At 33.8% G+C, this 19,730-nt stretch overlaps 1 protein-coding gene and 1 pseudogene across 1 annotated transcript in view; one reads left to right on the top strand and one right to left on the bottom strand.

Moving 5' to 3' along the window:
* PELI1 (pellino E3 ubiquitin protein ligase 1) overlaps positions 1-19,730 on the top strand; it is a 64,450-nt gene that overhangs the window by 21,822 nt on the left and 22,898 nt on the right. The gene's annotated exons all lie outside the window — the stretch shown is intronic.
* LOC127546473 (cytosolic purine 5'-nucleotidase-like) lies at positions 1,219-19,063 on the bottom strand (annotated as a pseudogene).

Here is a 19,730-nt window from a genome sequence, read left to right as displayed (position 1 = left end):
GCCGAGATTTGAATCTGACTTAAGATCAGTGCTCATTTTTTTACACCATATAAATTTTCACCAAATTAGTAGAACTTGTTAAATTAGATTGCTGTACTTTGGACCTTACATTAGTTACTTTTTTTATGGCATGGATTTCATAATAAAATTCCATTATAATACATATTATACCGTATGTCAAATTGTGTGTTGACTGCCCCAAAATACAGTACTACAAAACCAGCCTTGGAAAAATATAAGATTAATATTGGCATTTTATATTTGTGTGTGTGTGTGTGTGTGTGTGTTAGAATCACCCATATTGACAACTTTGTAAATTAAACATCAATATAAATCAAAACTACTTTTAAAAAAATTTTAATATTAGCTGGAAATGGACAGAAAAAATGACTTAATCATGCCAGATGATCAACTGTAAACAAGCTCCTGATATAATGTACTTTCAAATGTGTCTTCTTGGATAAGTTTTACAAAAGTTCTAAATATTAAGGAAATGATACCTTTCATCATAACCATATCTCATGCTGAATGTGCTGAGAAAAATGGATTAGATAAAATCTTTTTGTTTATGGTTCTTATGGCAAAAGAGCTATTAATAAGAAAAAATGCTAAAATTTTAAGTTTTAATAAGTTATAATGCTGGATTTATTGTATTCGGAGAATAATACTATATTATATGAGGAATAGATGAAAACGCTTCAGTTTATGTTCCTTTAGTGAAAATTGTTTCTACAGAACAAATATAAGTGAACACCACAGTTTTTGCTGTCTAAAACTTTCTCTCTGCTTAACATTTTGTACTAAATGAATTGTTTTTTTTCCTACCTACCCACAAATTGATAAAGACGAGAGCATGGCAAAGAGCGATAGTGAATTCTAGAACTTGAGTGATTTCAAAACAAAGCAAATCTATATTGTAAGAGTTTCACTGTGTCCCTTAAAACAGGATTTTTTGTACAAGCCCATTTAATGTGAACATCCTTATTAATTGTAAAGTCTTTGACCATATTCTTGCCAACAGATTTGATGAAAAGAACAACTTGTTAATTAGAATATTTGTAGTTCAATTATATATTAAAGATTCTTTGCTTCAATTTTCTTATGATAAATGAATGTAGTGACAAAGGAGGTAACTAGGAAATATATAAATATTAAATATGCTTAAGTAAATTCAAATATAGTTATTCATTTGATAAATGACTATTATAAAGTACTTTATAAGAGTTCTTATTCTCGTTGATCTTTAGTCCAATAGGAGAAATAATATATACTACTGTAATACATCAATATATGAACAAAGTCATAGAGATGGGAAAAACATTGCAAAGATTACAGACAGTCCAGGAATGTTGTTTAGGGCTTGAATAGCAGGCTAAGAGAATTGAAGTTTATTTGATGGACCACAGAATAATTAGAAACTATAGCAAAGAAGTGACAAGATGAGATCTTTGAAAAAGGAAAGCTAATCTAACAGTAAAAAAGGAGAAAGCACTGAAATGGTGAAATTTTGTGTGTGTTAGAGGACTGGTTAAGAACTTTTTTTATAGTAGTTCAGTTAGGAGACAGTAAATACCTGAAACAGGTTGGTGTCAGTGGGAATACATTGTATGAGATGGATCTGAAAGAGATTGCTAATTATGAACTTACCCAGTGATCAGATGTGAGAAGTGAAGAGAGAAGAACCAGAAGTAACATGTTTCAAACATGAGACTATTAGCAAAAATAGGAAGGTCCAAAGAAAGAACAGGTGGGGAATGAAGAGAAAAGTTTAATTTTGGATGGTCTGGTGAAGCCTTTGGAACCGTTCTCCAAAATGTTTTTAAATGCATAAAATAAATTTCATAAAATTACAAAAGGAGCCAGTTATGTTAAAATAGTTTAATTTTTTTTTTTAAATCGAGTTCATGAATTCCAGATTAACAATTCCTTGTATAAATGAATCTTGGTGTGAAAGCCCAGCTGAGAACAGCCTTGGGAAATCATTAACTTTTAAGGTCCAGAAGACTAAAAAGGAGCTTTTAGAAAGGTCTGGGGAGAAACAAAGGGAAACATCTAGAAAGAAAAAAGTATTCTGAAGATGGAAGAGAGTCATTAGGGACCACCCCTCAGTACAGGATGATGACGATTTGATGATCAGATCTTTGAAAACTTTTTTAAGAATAAGAGGAGTTTGAGTACAGTGATGAAGAGTGAGTCAAGGGAAGCAACTTTCTTTTGAATCTCTCAACAACCCTGGTTGGTAAGTGCTGTGATATAGCTGAGGAAACTGAAGCAAACGGAAGTTTGTGATTTGCCTAAGATCACAAAATATCTGAGGTGGAATTTGAATTCAGGTCTTCACCAGTTACCATTATAAGAGATTGAGAAAAGAGTAAAGTAATATATTGTTTACTTTGCATCAAATATCTTAAGATTATTTTTCAAAAATTTTGGCAAAGAAAGAAAAGAGCTGGTGCTATGGCTAGAAGAAAAGGATCTGTCTTGGGATTGGGGAAGATTTATAGACAAATGGAAGAGAGTCAGGAAAGGAGAGAAATGAAGCTGACAATAACTCGTGTGTATAGCACTTTTGTAATGTGTTTTACAGTATGTGTGTGTGTATAAACTATTAGAGAAAGGATGATTACTATAGACATTTTAAACTGAGTATGTCCAAAACAGAAGTCATTATCTTTCCTTTTAAAGCTTTTCTTTCTAACTACCTTCCACTATTAAAGAGCACCACCATCCTCCCAATCTCTTTGGCTTACAATCTAGGAGTTATTCTGCCCTACCCAGTATCTTTCATCTCTCTTTATGTAAGCTGTGACCAAGATCTGTTGATTTCATATTTAGAGCATCTCAATTATGACCTTTTCTCTCCTCTGACACTCCCATCACTCTAGTCAAGACGCTTGTTACTTCATGGTGTACTTTTTACATTAGACTGATGATAGGTATACCTGCTTCAGATCTTTTCCCACTTTAATCCATTTTCCATTCAGTCTCTAAAGTGATTTTCCTAAAGCTCAGGCTTGATCATGTCCCTGATCATGTCAAATTACAGTGGCTTCTTATAGCCAGGATCAAAGTCAGTTTGATATTCAAAGTCCTTCAGAACCTAGCCCCCTTCTACCTTATCCCTCCCAACATGTACTTTTTGATCTAGTGGCATTGGCCCTGGCTGTTTTTCTTTGGGCTCCAGATATTTTCTGTGGCTGTCCCTCATGCCTGAAACATTGACTCTCATCTACTTAGACTTATGACTTTTTTTGGTTTCTTTTAACTCTTTTAACTAAAACCCCATTTTCTATAGGAAGCCTGCTCCAGCCCCCTTTAATTCCAGTGCTTTTCTTCTTGTTACCTATTTATCTTCTGTGTAGCTTGCTTTGGTAGATATTTGTTTGCATGTTGTCTCCCCCCTTAATTATAAATTTCTTGAGGACAGAGACTGTTTTTTGCCTTCTTTTGTAGAGACACTTGTTTTATAGGAGGAACTTGGCAACGTTCTTAGCACATAGCTGTTGTTTAATAGATGATGGATGGATGGATGGATAAATAAAGGCCCTGGAAGCAAATGGAGATAGTAAAATTTAGAGAAGTGTTCTTCTGAACTGAGCCTCATAGAGATCAGCTCCATGGTAGTTTTATCTTTAGTATTGGAACAAAATAAGGCACTCAGGTCATTTATCTGTTAACCACTTCTTAGTCACAGAAGAAGGATGTTCAACAAGAATATGCATTGAGACTGTCTCAAGTTGATTCAGCTGAGCTTCCTTGTCTAAGTAATTGTTAACTATTACTTTGTACTTTGGAGACCAGAAAGTGATGTCAACAGTCTTAGCCCTTGGTCCTCATAGCCAATCAAGTGTTAAGGGTCGTTTCAGTACCTTTTAAGGGAAATCTAACCTAATTTGCATAAGAATTTGGTGGAGACATAGGGACATCTCTTTTTGAAGCAGGAAACAAGAAGATTAGAATGAGAGGATGGTGCAAAATTTTGAAGAATAGGAAGAACTCTTAAGGAATCTTGTAGGGAAGAGACTAGATCATCTTTTAAGAAAGAGGGGAACAACTTGAGGACTTGTGAGTTTTGTTATGTCACATTCATCTCAGAAATTTTGTAGTAATGATTTTTGAGATTATTTTGTGTATGTTATTTAAAAGTACCATGTACATTTTTTTAAAAGACTAGTTAATTCAGTATGTTGATTTCACAACTGTCCTGTTTGTTACTCCTTCTAAACTTCCTTTTCTCCTGTTCATTTTAAAAAATGTTACTGTGACCATTTTATCTCTACCTCTCTGAAATCCCCCTAGTTTTATTAAAAAAAAAAAAAAAACTTCTCTTATAAATAATAATGATAATGATAATGACAGCTAGTGTTTATGTAGTATTTTAAGGTTTGCAAAGAGCTTTGCAAATATTAACCTTATTTTATCCTTACTACAATTCTGGGAAGTAGGTGATCCCAAGGACACATAGCTAGTAGTAAGTATCTGCAGCTCAAGTCTTCTTGACTTTAGGTCCCTTACTCTATCCACTGTACCATATTGTGTAGTTGAGCAAAAGAAATTAGTAATTTGGCTATATATGAAAGTGTGCTTGATTCTCTGTCAGATTGGGGATAAATAGTATGCCTCATTATCAGTACTCTGGACAAATGTTGGTCATTGCACTGATATCTTTTTTTTTTCTTGCTGCAAAAAATTTTTCCCTATCAATTAACTATTTCTCTTCTAAATTTAACTACATTGATTTTAGTGTTATATAATCAGAATTGTCCATTTGACTTCCCTGATAGAGCATGTTTAATTATAAACATTAATTATAAATTATATATATATGTATATAATTTTAAATAATTATAAATATCTTTAAAATCCACACATGTATACTTGTAACAAGCAGGAGTGGGATTCCATCTCACTGATGCCCATGATTTCAAAATATCCCCTCTCCAATATAAAAAATATTCATGCCCATAGCTCCAAAAGATCGCAAATTATATCAGATGAACTTCCTGAATAGGCATTTATTTCCATTCTTTAGCTTTCTAGTTTTAGTGTTCACCCGCCTCAGAAGTGTGCCTCCCCCAAAGAACATTGGTTTTTGGGCATTCACAAGAATTAAATCAAAATAGGTGTGCCATGGTCATTGTGAACTTCCTGGCTTAGCACCATGCAGTAAATCAAATAGATAAGTCATAATTTTATCAGTATATTACAGTTGGTAGTGAGAAATACTTTTCCTGCTTCTTTCATTTGGCTTAGAAGCAAAAATTGCTTTCCATCTTTTGATTACATTTTATATATTTTCAACCATCTTTTTCTTGAGGAACCCTTGTAATGAATATAGGCAAAGGCTTCAATCACATTTCTGAAACTTGCTTCAGAAAGACATAAAGAGATTTCTATCTTTAAATTCTATCTCACAGCTAGAATATCTAGCACAATTAGTTAAAAAAAAAAAATCAAGCTAAGCCAACAGGTGTGTCTTTGGAAGGTTAATATAAAATTACTGTCATTTCACTGTATTTGGATATAGTATTTGGATACTGTTCCTAAGTTCCAAGTCCCCTTATGAATTGGTTAAATCCATGTGCACATGCCACGTTTCCTTAGGCATCAACTTTCAGAAAGTTCCTATATCATATGTCAAAGACCAGTCTTCTGATGCAGAATCATAGACAAAACTGGGAATATCCAATGAAAACTAAGCTTTCAACCGTCATAGCAAAACTAAGAGATTCATACTTCAGAGGGTACTTCACAGCAAGTGTGTTATACATATCAAAACCAAAACACTTTGTTTCTCCATGTCTAAAAATCTCTGGGTGCAGATGGCATTTTCTATCCTAAGTTTATCATAGTTGATCATCACACAGTTTAAATATAGAGAATTGACTCAAATTTATAAGAACACAAGCCATTCTTCAATTTATAAATGGTAAAGAGATGTGAACAGACAATTTTGAAAAGAAACCACTTGAAAAAATGCTCTAAATCACAATTGATTAAAGAAATATAAATTAAGACAACTATAAGTTACCATTGGACAGGAAAAGATGATGAATGTTGGAGGAGGTGTGGGAAAACTGGGACACTAATACATCATTGGTGAAATTGTGAACAGAGTCAACTATTCTGGAGAGCAATTTGGAACTATGCCCAAAGGACTATCAAACTGTGCATACTTTTGATGCAGCAGTGTCTCTCCTGGGTCTGTATCCAGAAAGATCATAAAGGACCCTACATGAGCAAAAAGTTTTTGTAGCAGCTCTTTTTGTAGTGACAAGAAACTAGAAATGGAATAGATGTCCATCAGTTGGAGAATGGCTGAATAAGTTATGGTGTGTGAATGTTATGGAACGTTGTTTTATATGAAAGTTCAGGAAGATGATTTTGCAGAGGCTTACATGAAGTGAATAAAACTAAGCAACCATTGTGCACAGCAAGATTATACGATAATTCAGATCGACGAGACTCTTTTCAACAGCAAAATGATTCCGGCCATGTTTAATGATCTTGTGATAGAGAGATCCAGCTACACCCAAAGAGAGGACTGTGGGGACTGAGTATGGATAACAGCATAATATTTTTTGGTTGTTTGCTTGCTTTTTTTTTTTTCCTTAATTTTTTTCCCCTATTTGATCTGATTTTTCTTGTGCAGCATGATGTGTGGAAATATGTATAAAAGAATTGCACTTGTGTAATTTATATTTGATTACTTGCTATCTAGGGGAGGGAGTAGAAAGAAGGGAGAAATTTGGAACATAAGATTTTGTAAAGGTGAATGTTGAAAATTAACTGCATATATTTGAAAATATAAAGGCCTTAAAAATAAATAAAGAAAAATGCTTTGTAATTATATTCATATAGTTCCCTGGGTTTGTCTTGCCAGGTTGACAGCCAAATATTTTATCTATGATTATTTTAAATGGGATTTCTCTTTCTATCTCTTTTTGCTAACATATAACAATAATAATAATTTATGTAGGTAGTTGCCACCTTTTAGTTGTCACCTTTTTTTTTTTTTTTAACATATGCAATCATCTGCAGAAAACTTAACACAAAACTGCAACAGTGCCGTCCCCATTAACCTTCATTCGCTTTACTCCTGGTGGCCTCCTTCTCACTCACCACAGAGACCCTGTTCTACATTGACTCCAGTCTGGGCTCAACATAAGAGATTCAATGCTGGAGCTCTAGCACAGAATTCTTCTCAGGAAAGATAATTTAATATGGATTGTTTGAAAGCCATAATCAAAGAAAGAGCTGGGACATCACATTTCAAGAAATTATCAAGGAAAACTGCACTGATATCCTAAAACTAGAGAGTAAAATAAACATTGAAAAAATCCACCAATCATCACCTGAAAAAAAATTCAAAATGAAAACTCCCAGGAATGTTGGTCAAATTCCAGAGCTCCTAGATCAAAAAGAAAATGTTTCAAGAAGGAATAAAACAATATTGGAACCAAATGATTCCATAAGATTTAGCAGCTACCATTTTAAAGGAGCAGAGATCTTGGAATATATTCCAGAAGGCAAAAGAACAGGGATTACAAAAATAATCTGCCTAGCAAAACTGAATATAATTCTTCAAATTAAGAAAATGGATATTAATGAAATAGAAGACTTTTAAGCATTCCTAATAGAAAGAACAGAGCTAAATAGAAAACCTGACTTTGAAACATAGGACTGAAAAGCCTAAAAAGATAAACATGAAAGAGAAATAAAGGACTCAATATAGTTAAAATGTTTCCCTTTCTACATGGGAATATGATACATGTATCTTTTAAGAAATTTATCATTAAGTCAGAAAGATGCTACAAAGATAGATATGGGAGTCAAATGGGATGATATAAAAAATGAGAAAGATGAAAAAGAGGGATGCCTTATGAAAAAGGGGGAGGAGAGGAAAAATTGTAAAAGAGGTGTGCAATTTATTCCTTTTGATCTGTTTATTTTTTTTATAACTGACTAATATGGAACTATGTTTTAAATTGCCTGCTTTTTAGGAGAAGCGGGAGAAATTTTGAACTAAAAAATTATAACAATAAGTGCTAAAAATTGTCTTGACATGTAATCAGGGTAAAATTTTATACATATATGTGTGTGTATACATATACATACATATATATATATTTAAGTTGTGTAAAGAAGAGCTTTTACAGTGGATGGGAAAATCGTGGGTGGATGAGGCAGTGCTTGGACCTCTCACATCTAAATTGGCTCAAAGAAGAGAAAAAAAAGATAATTGGTAATAATCTCTTAGGCAACAAGGAACTACAAAGAGAAAAGGGATAAAAGAAATTAGGAGGAGCAGGATCAGAAGTAAAAGAGTAGAGAAAGGATAAAAAGATAGAAGAAAAAGAAGAAAATAGCCTATAGGAAAATGCATAGATAGTAGTAATGCTGGTGAATGGGGAGAACTCACATGTTAAAAAAAAAAAAAAACCAAAAACAGTGTAGAATGGATTAGAAAGCAGAATCCAACATTGTATTGACAAGAAACATACTTGAAACAAAAAAAACACAAAAAGATAAGAGACCAAAGCAGAAGCTATTTTGCTTCAATTGAGAAAAGGGAGGAATGCCAACCATGATCTGAGACAAAGCAAAAGCAAAAAAAAGAAAGAAAGAAAGAAAAAGACCTAAGTAAAAGGGATAAGTAGGAAAATTATATCTTGTTAAAAGGAACCATAGACAATTAAGTTATATTAATACTAAAGATATAGGTACTAAATGGCATAGTGTCTAAATTTTTAAAAGAGTAGGTAAATGAATAACAGGTAGAAATAAGCAGTAAAACTATTCTAGCAGGGAACTTTTAAACTTTTTTTCTCAGAGCTAGATAAATCTAACTATAAAATAAATATGTCTTTTCCTCTATAAATGTTGATGTGAGCTTCACTGAGTGAATCAATGAATTGGACATGTAACTAAAAAAAAAAAAGACAACTGGGGGGAAAAAAAATAAACACCAAAATGGAAGAAGAGATTAACAAAACTGAAAGCAAAAAAATTTTTTTTTCTAAAATTAAAAGTAGGTTCTAGTTTTATGAAAAAAACAAATGATAAAATAGATTAAACCATTGGTTAACTTGATTTTAAAAAAAAAAAAGAAGAAAGACAAATTAGTGGCATCAAAAACGAAAAGGGGAAAGCACCATCAATGAAGATTTATTTGCCCAATTCTGTGCCAGTGAAACTGATAATCTCAATGAACAATGTTCTGGGATGAACAGTTCTAAATGTTTTGCTATTCTCAGCAGCACAATGATTCATGACTACTTAGAAAGGTTTATGATGAAAAATCCTATCCAAGATATCAGAATCAGAAGGAACTGATTATATCTGAATACAGATTAAATCATTCTCTTTTTTATATGCCCAATTCACTGATTTACTCATTGTAGCTCATATCAATGTAGTTTTTTTTGAAACTTTATTTTTCTTGAGAGGTGCAGGGTTTTTTTTGGTTATTGTTTGTTTTGGGGGTTTTTTTGGTTGTTATTGTTGATCTATGTTTTCACAACATTACTTATGGAAATATTTTGCATAACTTCACATGTAGTTGAGACAGCCAAATGGCACAGTTGATAAAGCACCTGCCCTGAAGTCAGGAGGACCTGAGTTCATATCCGGCCTCAGACAATACTTCATAGCTGTATGACCCTGGACAAGTCACTTAATCCCACTTGCCTCAGCAAAAAAAAAACTTCACCTGTGGTTTCTTAATGGGAACTGGGGGTTAGGGATAAAGGAGAGAATCTGGAACTCAAAAGTTTAAAAAAGTATATTAAAAATTGTTTTAAATGTAATTGGGAAAATATTAAATAAACAAAATTAAAGGGAAAAAAAAAGAAAAATTTAAGCAGAAGATGAATTAAAATAAATAACCCTGGATTAGAAATAAAATTTGGACAAGTGAATAGTAACTCCTTTCCTTTTCTAATTTATGGTGTGACTTTTTATATTTAGATTATATGATTGCTAACATTTGAATAACAGTTACTCTTCTAGAACCAGATCCCAGCCCATAGAATACGTCCCATTTTGCCAAATCTCTATAATAGTATTTGAGTCAAATTTCCCTCTTTGTTAGGATCTCTACTTCACTAGGTTGTCGATTTACATGTAGATATCCAGGAAACCAGGTTTTATTGCCAGTTTCTTTTGTAGATTTTCTTAAGAATTTCTGCCCATTTCTGTTGGTTTTTTCCTTATATTGTAGCTGTTCCTGATGAAATCTAACTTGATAGATATATATTTAGCCAGTTTACTTTCTCCTTTCTTTCCCCTTTAAAGCCCATTTGATTAGATTTAAAATACTCTAGACAATTGCATTCTTATCCACTTTAAGGTGTGTTACTTCCCTGCCAAGAACTCATCATTCCTATATTTTAAGATATGGTCCAGAAACCCAAATGAAATGACAGTTAAGAGTTTACTTCCCCAATCAGACTCTTTTGAATTATTTTCTTTTGATCTTCAGCACTTCTGCACTTAAAGGCTTTGATTTTTGCCCAGTACTCAATAGTCCCTGGCAGTGATGGTCCCTTTCTAATTCTGTGACAGTCCTTGGGGTCTACATCATTTGCTATACTTTGGCCAGTCAATTATATATTTTTCATAGAACCCAACTTCTCGCATCTTTAGTAAGAACTTCATATATCAACCATTCATTCAATAAATATTTATTAAGCATCTACTGTGTGCCAGACACTGCTAATTGCTGAGGATACAAATAAGAAAAAGACTGTCCTTGCTCTGAAGGAATTTTCAATCTAATGGGAGAAGATGGAACCCCAGCAGACACCAGGAGTTCCCTTAGACACAGGTGTAATATTCTCTCTAAAATGTAACATTCTCTTGTTGGGGTTTTCTTGGGGTTCTCTGGGAACAGCCTTCGTTTCAGTTCAGTAATCATCATATAAGTAGCCAGGAGTTAAAGTCCAAATCCTTTATTATCTCCTTCAAAGTCTTGTCTCCTTCACTTTGGGGCTCGACTAATTTTTCTAGAGGCCTTCTGGATCTTGGTTTCAGTGGAGAAGCAAAGATGTACAGCCTGCCACCACTTATCTGGTCTTCCCTCATTCTCATTCTGGCTGAGTTTGAGCTTATATGGTCTCTTATCAAAGGTGTGAATCTTGTAGAAATGTAGAAAGCACTAAGTACATATACTGAACTAGAGAACTGTTAAGCACCATGCTAAATAACCATTGTCTCTATCAATTCCACTGACTTAGCACCTTGTTTCAAGTACTGGACCATAACACATAGGCATCTTGTTAAGACCAGGTGAAAAATAGAGAGTGAGCTGGAAATGTCAGACCCTATTCTCTATAAAGGAAAGCTTTGGGAAAAGTTTAATGCTTCACACTGAGGTGATAATAATCATGACATTTCAGGTGATCAACTTATTCACTGGAGGTCAAACAGGGTTGCTGAATGAATAATCTTTTATTAAGCACATTCTACATGCCAGCAAGCACAGTTTGAAATTCTGGGAACACAGATTCATGCAAAAAGAAACTCTTGTGGAGTTTCATTCATCACTATCCATTGAGCCACCTAATTGCTCCATAGCATTGATTATATCACCCTTTAATAAATTGATGGCGGTTTTTAAAAAATGTATTTTCCAATGTAGGTAATGAAGTGGAAAGGTAATGAAGTGGAAATACATGTTCTTCCCCATAGTAGCTTTAGACACAGGTGCTCAGGAAATATTTGATGTATCAATGAATGATTAGTAAATATACAGTGTTAAGGGCCATCCCTAAGTGAAGGGGCAGGTCAATTCTCTAAGAGCCCCTACAGCTGTGAATCATAACATTTGAAGGAGTTACAAAGCAGCCTTCACTAATGCATCTGTTCCTTATGGATTGGGAATGAAATAAATTGGAGGCAAGAGGGAAGAGGAGAGATGTCAGAGAACGCAACTGCCTCTCAGTCTCCTTGTATCATCATCATCATCATCCTCTTACATGAAGAGATCCATTCTACAGGTCTGAGTTAGACCTCCAGCAGTCAGTGGTAGGTGGCTCCCGTATCACAACAATACAGGAAGAAAATTGGAGATGCATAGACATGTGGGCTACCTGCAAATTAATTGAACATTATTGATCAAACAGTTTGACAATTATAAAGATAATGAAATCTTTGGTAGAGAAAATAATCAACAAGGAATTTGTAGTTGTTAGTAGTAGCAGACAAAGAACTTAACAAAAACCTATCTCTCATATAATAAAGTGGTATGTTCCACTTAATTATAGCATGACACTGACCCTATTAAGTAACATAAGAAACATCAAGAGTATGACACGGAATTTTTAGGTAATCATCGAAACAAATTTTTTAGCTACTTTGCCAGAGGAGTTGAATAATTGTTTAAGTATTTGTATCTTGTATTATATATTTGCTGTAGAAAAATAACCTATTTGATGCTCTGTATATATAGATGGGTCTTGGACTTCTTCATAGTCTTTCTAATCTACCTTCATCAATTTTCTAGTTCATTTCCCCACACCTAGTGTTATGAACATTTTCTTCCCATTTCTCATTCTCAACTTCAACTTCAGTATCACAAAGTCCTAGCTGAGGACTTCACCTCTCAGTTCTCTGAGAAGATTAAGACCATCTAATATGGAATCCTTAGTTTCATTTCTGAAAATTTTGTGGTAGTTATCAGCCACTTTCTCTTTCTTTGTCTTTGGTCACAGAAACAAGTATTCTTTTTCTTCATTTAAGCTAATTTCTTTATCTGCTTCCTTTATGCCATTCTCTCCCTCTTCCAGTACCTTCCTCCTACCATTCATCAGCTTTTCTCTTCCATATCTTAAATCTCTTCCTCTTTCAGTGGGTTCTTACCATCATCTTCTGCAAACTTTTTCAGGTATCCCAAGTTCTTTATTTAAAAAAAAAAAAAAAAGGCTTTGCTTATTCATTATTCATTTAGCTCCCATCCTAGCTCTTTCTTGCCTTCCCTGCTAAACTTCTTGGAAAAAGTTGTTTCTATCTATGCCTTCACTTCTTAACTAACTCCTTTCCTGTCAGCCTCTTGTAATTTTGCTTCTACTTCCACATGCCATTTTACTGAAACTGGGTCGTGAGGGTACCACTTATTTTCTGATCACTTGCTATATTCAGTATCCTTATTTTTAGTCTCTATCTGTCTTGACTTTTGTAGCATTGAACACTTATTAACACCCTTCCTACTCTTGGTTCAACAAATACCACCACACTGGCCTGATTTTCCTCCTAATGCAAATCTTTACTTCTGTCTTTGTTAATTTCCCTGTCCCTTAATATGAATATTTTGTGATAGCCTTAACCCTTTCTTTTTCTTCTTCCTCTTCTTTTGTTCTTTTTCTTCTTCCTTTTCTTCTTTCTCTCTCCATATTATATATAGTACTTTTCCTTTCATTTGCATTTCTTCAACCAGTTAGTCTGTGTATGATGACTAATTCAACAAACATTTTTTTTCATTCCTCTAATGTGCAAGCACTTATCCTAAGTATTACAAGTTGTCCCTTAATTACTCAGATGGCACACTATATGTACATGATGAAAGAAAGAAAACTAAGGGGTTATTTGTTGTTTTCTTTTGTCAATCACAAAACTTTTACACAAGACAATATACAAAAGAGTAGAGAACAAAGATTCAGACCATTTGTTAGAGAGGATGCTTCTGGGCTTAGCATATTTTGCCATAGTAATAGTAAGGTAAGGGTTTTTTTTTTTTTTTTTTTTTTTTTTTTTTTTTTAATAAATAGGATCTTTATCGGAAAAGAAAAGAATGGAATTACAGCCTGATCTTTTTCTCTATAAATGTTGATCTGAGCTTTTACTCCAAAGACAGAATAGTAATAGTTTGTATGAAGCTTTCTTAACTCAGATTTTCCAATTATATTTCATTAAGAAAAATAAAACAGCTAAGGAGTTCAGCATAAATATAACTCTGAAATATGTAATAGAATTCTAACTTTGTACTAACTTAGTATTGAGTGTGTTATTTAGTTGTTGATAAGCATCTGAGGCTAGAGAATTTGTGCATACTTTTCACTAAAATGCTAGTACACTAATCAATGGAAGCCAAATTCAGAAAACCAGTGTAGTAGGCTATTGAGGAGACTGGCTCAAAAAGTCAATAGCAGTTGTATTTTTTTTTTCTATGAGTCTTAGACCTCTCATATGGTTTCTTTGATATCAAATGATGACACAGGTTCACTAATAATAAAGTCCTAGGACATAATTGTGCATCATTTTTGAAAATATGTTTACAGGGCTTGAAGCACATTCCATTGGGCTAGATGTTTACAGAAATTGGATAAAAGTAGTGTATTTTAGTACCATGCTGCAAAGCAATCTAAAGTGGATCTATTACCCACAGAATGAATAAAGCTTAGCTTACTTAAAATACTTTTTAAGTAAAATGATACTACTGTTTCCCATCATTTAATACCTTGAAGCAGTCTAATCAGTGATATTCTTCAGTCATATATGGTCATTTTGAGCCAAAACATTAGGCCAAGAGTTAAATATAAGAAATCGGGCTCTATATTCAAAACAGACCAAAGCTTAAGTAGTCACATGTGCACAGTATTAAAAAGAATGTTAGACAACTCTCTTTTTTAGCCATACTGATATGTTTTATGTTGATCAAAACAATTTCCATACTCTCTCAAAAGTCACTAGTGACATAATTACTAGACTTTTTGTCTGTCCTTATCCCCTCCTCTTATTGTCAGTAATATCCCATCCATCTTGATAATATCTCCCACATTGCTTTCTATAATACCACATTCAGTCATGGTTTTCCTACTTTTACTGTTTTGTCTTTCCTGACTCCTGGCACCTACCAAGGTTTTAGTTTTTGCCCATTCCTATCTGTTCCCCTCTCATGGCTTCAAATAACTTCTTTGATGACTTCAAAATTTATTTCTCCAATTCTTGACTTGTCTCCTAAGTGTCAGACCCACATTTTCATCCTTATAGTATATATCTTCACCTGGACTTCCCTCTGCCCTCAAACTCATCTTGTCAGCTATTTATCATCTTTTTACCAAACAGATCCTTTAGTCAATCTTCCCATTTTCTGCTTATAGTTTCACTCTTCAATCACTCATGCTTGAAATCTTGGCAATATCTTTTATTTGTTCAGTCACTCAGGTAATAAATAATAGTTGATATTTGAATCCTTTCCTCTTAACTCCAGAGCCAGGACTTACTAACATTATATTAATAATGTGGTTAATAGTTTTCTTTTTAAAGATTGAAATGTGTATTCATCCCTTAAGTTGGTATCTTTCTTATCAGATTGAACTGTGAGTTGCTAAATTTTATTATTTTGGAAGAAATTGTGTTAACATCACCAAGTAACAGAACTAATAGCTTGTACAGTTACAGCTCAGTCATGCTTTTGAGTAATAGAATGTTCTCTTTTAAGTCATTATATTCTATAACTGTAAGGCTTTTGTTAAAAACAGTTCTTACTCTTTTCACTTCCGTCTCTTCAGGTTTTGGCCATATACCTCCTTGGGGACAAAGTAATAATAAGCAAGACGTGGTTTCTGATTTCAGGCCATAGAATGTAGGATAATATAGTGTTTGCTTAGTTTGTATTACACAATCCCACCCCCACACATTATGAATTGCTTAAGTAAAAGAACACTGAGCAGACTGAGAGTCAGGCTTGACTCTCAAGTGTAGTTAGGCACTACTTAGGCTACTTGAATTAGGTACTTTAATGAGAATAGGTTGTTTTTGACTAGCATGTATTGATAGGGAGCTAATAAAAGTAGGTGTTCTATGGCTTATCATTTAAGTATTACCTTGCTGCTGCCTTGGTAGATCTCTGATGTCAGATGAAAATGCAGGAAACATGTAAGGAATGTTAATTTCATAATTTGTATAAAATATGTCGGGGTTTTTTAATATATCAAATAGATACATACATACATACATATATATATATGTATATGTATATATATATACACACTGTCCTTTTCATTTAGGGAGAGAAATAACTTATATCCTCCAAGGGTTTTATATTTTCATATATTGTTCATATCAATTCTCTTAGTATCCTGAAGGAGAACAAAAAGTGATTTATGACAAAAAAGTGTAATGTTTAATAAATTGATTGCAAATTATTGAAAGCTATTTCCCCCCAGTCTAAACTGTTTCTTTCACATAATTTAGGACTTGGTGTTGGCCATTTTCATTTTATAAATCATTGTATGAAAGGATTGTGTTAATAACTCTGAAGCTTATTCTTTTGTAGCTGTCTAATGATGGTGTATTAGAAGCATTGGCAGATTTTAGTGAGTCATTGACCATTTATTCCAAATCTAGATCTTTAACCATAAATATTGGCTCAGGGTCTGTTCTTTTGTGCATCTCTGCCAGTACAACATATTAGAATTCACAATCAAAACAGAATTGCAAATCTTTTGACAAATAAGGAAAAAAACTGAAGCAAATGAGGAAAGCAAAATATGGATATGGAATTGGTAAGATATGTATGTCTTTCTTGCCTAAATTATTTTTCTTATGATGGGAATAGGATGTGGAGGAGAGCTAAGAGTTAATTATAGGTCTTCTGATTAATATTCTTTTTTAGAGTTTTTTCTGCTTGAAAAATGGCAATACTCACATTTTTTTTTCTCTTTATTTTCCCTTTATCTCATTCAAGATGATGTAGAGCTTTAGTTTTTTTCTTTAAGAAATGAAACAGGAATAGTTTACAGAAGATACATAATAATCTATTGAATGAGATTCCTCTCAAAACAGGTCCTTTTTGTGTAATTAGAGGCTAGAACACTAACTCCTATCTTTTTTTTTTTTTAAGATAATAGTGTCCCTGATATTGTATAATAAAAAAAGGATTAAAGAATAAATCATTTAATTTTATCTGGGAAGAGACAACTGTTTTTTCTGCTTTCCCACCATCCCGATTATTTTTCTTTTTCTTTTTCTTTTTTTTTTTTTTTTTTTTTGCTTGCTGAGGCAATTGGTGTTAAGTGACTTGTCCAGAAGCACATAGGTAGGAAGTGTCAAGTGTCTGAGGTTAAATTTGAACTCAGGCCCTCCTGACTATAGGGTTGGTGCTCTATCCACTGTGCCACTTAGCGCCCCCCCAAAAAAATTTTTTTAAAATAAAAATGCTCATAAATTGAATTTTATTCTATTAATAATCTAGCATGGTGTTAACTCTATGTTTCAAAATATTTCTTCTCTGTTACTAGATTTTTTTATCTGATTTTTTTTCTTTCAACTATTGGAAACTCTGAAGTTTTCCTTCAAAGCCTAGTTATGTATATTTATATCTAGAACTCAGTTAAATCTATATTTACCTACATCTTATATCTCCCCAAATCAAGGATACAACACTTATCTGAAAAAATTCAGATTTTATTTAGTTATATATCTTTATATCTGGTCTTTGAAATATTCCTTGAAATTTGAAAAATGCCCAGTATAAGGGGTGATCTGGTTTTAAGGTAGGATTCCTTCAATAATAGAAAGCAGTGGCGTTACTTTTAATAAAATTGCAGGAAAACAGATGTCATTCATATAATAGTGAAACATCCCACTCACTGTTTCTCCATCAGTAATTTCTTGTTATACATAAACTCGCTGATAAACTACACTCATTTTGGGAGTGGTGCATTTGAAAATGATGATGTATTTGAAGTCATAAAATCTGGTTTTGAATCCCAGTTCTGTCACTTACTACTCATGTGGGACTCAGTCCCTCATTTGTAAAATGAGAAGATTAAAAAAGATGACCTCTAAGATCCATTGTGATTCTAAATTCTTAATCTGTAATTCTAGCTATTACTAATGAAAAAGTAAAAATCTTAAAAGAAAACAACTGAATTTAGCTTTGAAACTACAGTTAGAATTATTAATTCTTTGATAGAGTGATTGTAATATGTCAATCATAGTACAAAAAACTTAAAACTTTAAGTATTATTGGTGTGGCAGGTAGGTGGTACAGTGAATAGAGTGCCAGGCCTAGCGTGAAGAAGACTCCTCTTCCTGAGTTCAAATCTGAGACATGAACTGGCTGCGTGACACTGGACAAGTTACTAAATCTGTTTGCCTCAGTTTCCTTTTACTGTAAAATGATCTGCAGAATGAACAAACCACTGATATCTTTGACAAGGAAACCCCAAATGAAATCATAAAGAGTCAGTCGTGAATAAATAACTGCTGAACAACAAACCACGAAATTATTGTTACCTTCCCCCCCCCCCATCTTCCTAATTGTGCTAAGTGCTGGAGATAAATATAAGATGACCAGCCTTTAGAGAGCTCATATTCAAAAGAGGAAGGACTACACAAATGGAGAGGTTTAGCTTCAAGTTTAAAGGAAAGACCTTTATAAACAAAAACTCTTCTGGGGCTCAATTTCCTCCATATAAAATGAGGAGCTATTGAACTAGATGATTCTGTAGCCATTGTTGAGTGACCCTTGTGGAGAAGGGGCTTCCTGTCCTTGCTACCACCAATGGCAATTGCCTCTGGTGGACAAGAAGCCTACAACCCCTGGGAATAGCACTGTTCCTCGCATTAGCACCATGTTAGGGAGGGGAGCAACCTTTATGGAGAAACAGTTCTCCATTTCCAGCACCACCAATACTAGTTTGCCAGTTGCCACTGATAAGCAGGCAAAGCCCCTAAATTGAATGTGGCAAGGCTCCCTGAGGGAAACAAGTACCCACCTTGACAACCACCTCCTTCAATATCATGGGGATAGCCCAGTATTTAAAGCCCCAAAACCTAGGAATGGCACTCTATCTACATCCCCATTCACCCCTTCACCCCACAGACTATCAGTTCTGCCTTCATCTTCACCCTTGTAGCCAAAATGGAGGGAAGTAATCTTTGTAGAAAAGGAATATACAACATCCCTATTGAAACTAAAATGGAAAAAAAAAAAAGAAAGAAAAACTAAAATGAACCACTGACCAACTGCCACTAACTGCTTATGAACATTGGGAATAGCAACAATTCCTCTTCTCTACTTCCTCAATCACTGATCCTCCTTTTACCTGGCCTCCATCACCACAGTCCAGGAAAACAATTCTTGTAGAGTTGTGACCAAGTGCCTTCCTCTGCAAGTGCTAGCCCTGATTCCTCAGGAACAATTGATATTGAAGATGAGAAAAATTAAGTTGTTGCCACCAAAGGTCCTTATTTATATAATAATAAGGTTTTGAGGCATTTTTTGTTTTTGTTTTTAAAGAAAATATATTTATCATATTGCTACTGTAACAACACTATGGGTTCTTTCCACTTAACTTTGGAGCTAAATTTTCCTATATATATATTGTCTTCTCCCTTTTTGAATATGAGCTCTTTAAGGGCACATTCTGTCATAATTTTTCTAGATGTATCTCCAGCACCTAGTACAGTGTGGAAGATGGGGAAGAGAATAAGCATTTACATATTGCACACTAGATGCTTGGCGCTGTGCTAAATATTTTACAATCATTCTCTCATTTGACCCTGAGAAGTAGGTGCTTGTACTATCCCCATTTTAAAGTTGAGGAAACTGGCAAATAGGTTTGTAGTGTTCTCCTTGGTTTTCTGGAGGTCTTGGAGCATCCTTACTTTCAGCCAAGTAATCACCACAAGAATAGCCAGGTGTTAAAGTCCAAATCCTTTATTATCTCCTTCACAATCTAGTTTCCTTGCTTGGGGCCTGAGCTAGCTTTTTTAGAGGCCTT

Source organism: Antechinus flavipes, chromosome 2, assembly GCF_016432865.1.
Source record: "Antechinus flavipes isolate AdamAnt ecotype Samford, QLD, Australia chromosome 2, AdamAnt_v2, whole genome shotgun sequence".
NCBI lineage: Eukaryota > Metazoa > Chordata > Mammalia > Dasyuromorphia > Dasyuridae > Antechinus > Antechinus flavipes.
This window is presented reverse-complemented; position numbering and strand designations above follow the sequence as displayed.